Genomic DNA, 6000 nt, shown 5'->3' with positions numbered 1-6000 from the left:
AAAGATTTAGTGGTGTACCTTTGGTGGAGGATACGAGGAAACACTTTGCCACAATATGCAACCCTTTCTTACTCATGTAAGCCAGCCTCTTGTGCCACAAATTTGGTGAAGTCTCATCCTTAATTTTAAACGTTCCATTTGTGCAAACCTTAATATGATTCTTGTATAGTGTATACAACAAGCACTCCTTTTTGTAACTACTAGCAATCCTTAGTGAGTTTCCATCTTCCAATACTGAAATAATTCTCAAACCCTGCTCGATCCGTAGCATGAGTATAAATCGGACTAAGGTGCAAGAAACATGTCTCACATCTTTCAAAGTCAAGGTGCAACCAATATTAGTTTTTATACACATATCACCAATTCCCACAATCGGTGCTCGACTGTTGTTACCCATCCTCATATAGCCAAAATCTCTTGCTTTGTACGATCTAAAGAACTCCTTCGTGGGAGTGGTATAATGGGAAGCTGCAGAATCAATAAACCACTTAACATCATGGTCGGAAACATGATTGCACTCTTAATCTTTGAATGTGAGAACCACCATTTCCTTTTTTGACACATTTGCGGTAGTATTCTTATCATCTGTCTTTTTTCTGATTCTTCTCTTCGTTTTTCTCTACTTTAAAACTTATAATTTCATTTAGATACCCCTCTTTGCTATAATGGTAGTATTTTCTGCCTTCTATTAACTTTTTGACCTACCTTTGGATGTAATTAATGCTATCTTTACTATTTTACGAATGAATTCATTTCTTATTCTATCTTCTCTTGTATTATTGTACATCCATCTCAATATTCTTATTTTGGCCATGGTCATCTTGTGCACATTTTGTATTCTAACTGCCTCATATTATATACCATAAAACATAGATGTTTATATGATGGCCTGTAAGATCTTTCTTTCAACTTGGTAGGTATCTTATGATCATATAATATCTCAATTGCTTTTCTCCATTTCATCCAACCTGTTTTAATCTTATGGATGGTATTTTTTTGATCTCCCATTCCTTATGAATACTAATTATAAATACCAAAATTCTGACTCTTAGGAACTTCATGATCCTTCATTGTTACTCCACATTCATTTCTCCTTCTAATTTTATTAAAACTGCATTTCATGTGTTCAATTTTGATCCTACCTAACCTAAAACTTTTGGATTTTTATGTGCTCCTCTATAATTCCAACTTATGCCCAACCTTGATCTTAGTTTCATCTACTAAGGCATTACAAAATATGTACCAAGAAATATCATCTTGCATATATCTAACAAGCTCATTATAGTTCTCACATTAGTACTGTTCCATGTTACATGTCCTTCACCATATTAATATATCTAATGGAAAGTCATTTCTTTTCTAACACCCACCATGATCTTCTTTATAGACTCTATTATATTTTTTCTCTAAATCAATAAAAATTATTTGAAGATCTTATCTCTTTTCAATACTTCTATATTAATCTTTGAAGGAGAAAATAGTTTTCATAGTCAACCTTCTGTTAGCATCCCTCATATGCCATAAAAATTTTGAAATAATTTTCAGATTGCAGCGGAAAAACATATGCGAGATCCGTTCATCGCATGAACGTATTTTAAAATCTTTCGTTTGTAGATAGATTAGAATTAAATTATTTTAAATAATTTTAAAATCATTAAGAAGATCAGATCTTCACCTTGTGCGGGTAGATGGTCTCCGCAAATCTGATTCACAAGGTATTTGGTGAAAGTTTAATGGAAGCCGCACACGCGTCCGGCCTCTATGGGTATCCACCGGAAGTATTGAACCGATCGAAGCCTTCGTATCTCCCCGGGGTGCTAGCTCCCTTGCAGAGATGGCTTTTGATGGCTGAAGTCCTCCCTTTCAATCAACTCTTGAATGCCTAGGGAGGAGGAGGAAGAAGGATGGATCAAAGAAACAAGAGAAAAGAAACCCTTGCAGCCTTTCCCTTTCTCTTTGTTTTGGAATCAAGCGGAAGAAGGAGGAGAGCCACCAAGAATTTTCTTCCTCTCCTCTTGCTTGCAGATTAAAGGAGGAAGAATTTGGGGACCTTGCTGTCGTGATCACAAAGAAATTGGCCTTAGAGGAGGGGCCGAACCCCTCCTCCTTTTAACTTCCCATAGGATAAGGATGAGCTCCTATTTTTTAGGAGCTCACCCTTATCCTTTGAATTCGGCAGCAAGGAGGGGCTTGCGCCCCTCCTTTTCCTTCCACGCAATTCCCAAGGGGAGGGGCGTGGGCCCCTCCCTCAAGTCCATTTAAATCTGCCATTTAAATAAATTAAAAGGGTGTTTTAATTTGGGTCCAATGCATGAGTCCAATCCTAGTCTAAATATGATTTTATGCACCCATTTCAATTTCCTCCAAATCCTAATCTAATTAGGATTTAATTGAACCATGACTCTATTGAACTCTTCAATCCTAATCCAATTAGGAGTCATAAAATTAATTAGATTAAATTTAAAATTAATTAGGACTTAAAATAATTCTAATCTAATTAGGACTTATTAAATTTCAGCCCTAAGATAATTAGGACTTTAGAAATCCTATTCCAAATAGGATTCCAAATTAATTTGAAATTCTAATCCAATTAGGACTTCATGAATCCCACTCCAAGTATGACTCATGATCAAGTCCAATTAATTAAATCCAATTAAGTAAATTAAATTGCAATCCGATTGCAATTATTCCTTCTTCTAACCACTAACTCTTAGCGGGTTTTCAATTTATCAATCTAATTGATCATTTGTGATTCCTAATCATATTCAACCATCGGATCGGTCAATACCTCTAATGTGTGTGACCCCATAGGTTCTATTCTGACTGGTAGTGAGATATATTGCGGTCTCTATCACAATATCATTGAAAACTCCTTTCAATGGGTTGAAACAATTTCAACTCAACTCACCAGGGATTATCGACCATCAAGATGATCCTTGTGAGTCTCACCATCCACCAGTGATACCTAGCAGTATGTAGTAGCCACCCAGCAGAATAGAATGATGAACCTCTAGGTGCAGTTATCGTATGATACAGTCCTTCTATCGTGGATCCCTACAGATCGGAGGTCATGGATAACTCGTCAAACCCCGTCGTCTGTCATATGTCTAGATTTATTCGACTTGAGTTCGAGAGTAGAAAAATCTTTTCCACTATATATTCTGCCCTGGCCAAGGTCTTAGAACTCAGTCTAATAAATCACATAGGATCACTCCTCATCTATCAAGGTCGATAGATTCCATGTAAGTGCATACCCTACTCCTACAGTGAACCTACTGCAGCCAATCTACACAACAAGGACCCATATGACTAGAGACCATGTATATGTGTAGTCAAACTACAATAACCTCGCTGTGAATAGCCGAAGCACCATAGGTCAAAGGACCAGTCACACTACTGCAACATCAAGCAAGTCACTGACGAGTGGATAGACATCCAAGTGACTTCTTGTCTTGGTCACGCTCAGTACTCTTATTCTCTAACAAGCACCTGCACTCTCACTTCAGTGTCCCTACACTGTGGACTCGAGTCTCGTCCATCCATAAGAAAAACAATCTGTGCACTGATCGGATCGATCACCGTCCTCATGATGATCCATTGATCAGGAGCATTTAGAAATTAATCACCAAAGATACATGGCTCAAATTCTCAACTCTTGAGAATATATATCATCATCTTATTAATTACTTGGACGATTCATAGACACATAAACAATATGAATGAAAAAAATGCCTATTTATTATTCAATAATAATAAAGTCAAGTATAAATTTATGTCCCAGAATTAATAATGTGTCTGCCAGATTGGCTTTTAGGGCATGCATCTAACAATCTCCCACTTGCACTAAAGCCAATCTGACATATATCTAAGTCCCATCTTCTCATGGTGGGCTTCAGTCTTCTGCTGATTTAACTGCTTAGTGAGCGGGTCCGCCACGTTGTCCGTGGAGTCTACTCTCTGCACCTCGACATATTTCTTCTCGAGGTAATCGCGTATGAGGTGAAAGCGCCGCTCTATATGCTTGAACTTTTGATGAGACCTAGGCTCCTTAGCAAGAGTTATGGCGCCATTATTATCGCAGTAGAGTGTGATGGCATCTGATGGCATTACATCTAGCTCTGCAATGAAAATCTTGAACCAGAAGGCTTCCTTTGCGGCTTCAGAGGCGGCGATATACTCAGCTTCCATGGTAGAATCAGCAATGATCGGTTGTTTGGAACTCTTCCAATTTACCGTACCACCATTACACAAGAACACATATCCAGATGTAGACTTTCTATCATCAATATCAGTCATAAAGTCTGAATCTGTGTATCCTTCTACCTTTAACTCTGATGATCCTCCAAAAACCAAGAACAAATCTTTAGTTCTTCTTAAGTACTTAAGAATGTTCTTCACAGCAGTCTAGTGCTCTTCACCTGGATTCGACTAATATCTGCTAGTGACACTCACAGCAAGGGCTATATCAGGTCGTGTACATAGCATGGCATACATGAGGCTCCCTATTGCCGAAGCATAAGGGATCTTGCTCATGCGTTGTATCTCTTCAGATGTGTTGGGGCACATTTTCTTGGAGAGATGAATCCCATGCCTAAGAGGTAATAGACCCCTTTTGGAGTTTTCCATGCTGAACCTTTTCAGCACCTCCTCTATGTACATCTTTTGTAATAGGCCAAGTAGAGGTGGGCAACGGGCCGTGCCGGGCTGGCCTGGCCCAGGCCCCCCGGGCCTAAAAACTAAACGGGCCGTGCCTGGCACGGCCCGCTTATGAAGCGGGCCGTGCCTGGCACGGCCCGTCCAGCACGGAAGGCCAGCCCGGCCCGGCCCCAGGCCCCTCTATTGGTGGGCCGGGCCGGGCACGGCACGCCACGGGCCGTGCCAGGCACGGCCCGTAACGGGCGCAAACGGGCCGTGCCAGGCACGGCCCGCAACGTCTCCAAACGGGCCGTGCCTGGCACGGCCCGTAACGGCTCCAGACGGGCCGTGCCAGGCACGGCCCGTCTGGAGAGGGGGGAGGAAAATAGCCGTTTCCAACGGCTATTTTCGTGAAAAGACCCTTTTACCCCTCCCAACAGTCCAATAAGTGCTGAATTGAGGGGTATTTTGGGAAAAAAAAATTTTTGGGCTTCTATAAATAGCTCATTCCTCCCTCATTCTCACCACACCAAACCTCTCATTCTCTCCTTCTCTACTGCTATTATTTCTCTCTTCTAAAGTGTTCTTCTAGCAATTTAATTTTTAGTTTGTTCAAGTGCTACACAAGAGGAGGTTCCTGTTGAGAAGAGAAGGTCGCTTCTGTTGAGAGCACAAGAGGAAGCTCGGAATCTCGGCTCTGCCTCTGCCCTCCGACCTCTACTCAATTTCTCCTTGCGGTTAGTTTTTATTTTTTGAATTAATCATAGATATGTCATCTTTTGAGGAAAGTCAGTTTGGCATTCCTGTTTCTGAGGGAGAAGAAACTAATCCCCAACCCCCTGTTCCTAGTTCCTCTAGAACTGGTGAACCGAGTGAAGGTCAAACCTCTTCTCGTAAGAGGACTAGTACTGTATGGAATGAATTTGATAGAGTTATGGTTGAGGGAGTCTGGAAAGCTAAATGTAAAAAATGTGCCAAACTTTATAGTTGTAGTAGTAGTGGGGGAACAGGGCATTTAAAAAGACATCAAGAGAGTCATAGGATGCATGATTCTCATGCTCAAACTCAAAGTACCCTTAATATACAAGGGGGATTACTTGTAGGTAATTTTGCATATAATCATGAAAATCAAAGAAAAGCACTTGTAAAATGGATAGTTAAGGATGAATTACCTTTTAGTTTATGTGAATCTTTTAATTTTGAAGAATATGTTCAATTAAACCTACAACCTGCTTACAAAAGAACTAGTAGGCGTACATTTAGAAGAGTAGCTATGACCAATTTTTTAGCAATGAAACAAAATTTAATTGAAACACTTTCTACTTTAAATGTAAAAATTTCATTAACTTCTGATATTTGGTCAGC

The sequence above is a fragment of the Phoenix dactylifera genome, chromosome 10 (assembly GCF_051530095.1).
Source record: "Phoenix dactylifera cultivar Ajwa chromosome 10, Ajwa_hap1_PhDact_Kaust_v1.1, whole genome shotgun sequence".
Lineage (NCBI taxonomy): Eukaryota > Viridiplantae > Streptophyta > Magnoliopsida > Arecales > Arecaceae > Phoenix > Phoenix dactylifera.
This window is presented reverse-complemented; position numbering follows the sequence as displayed.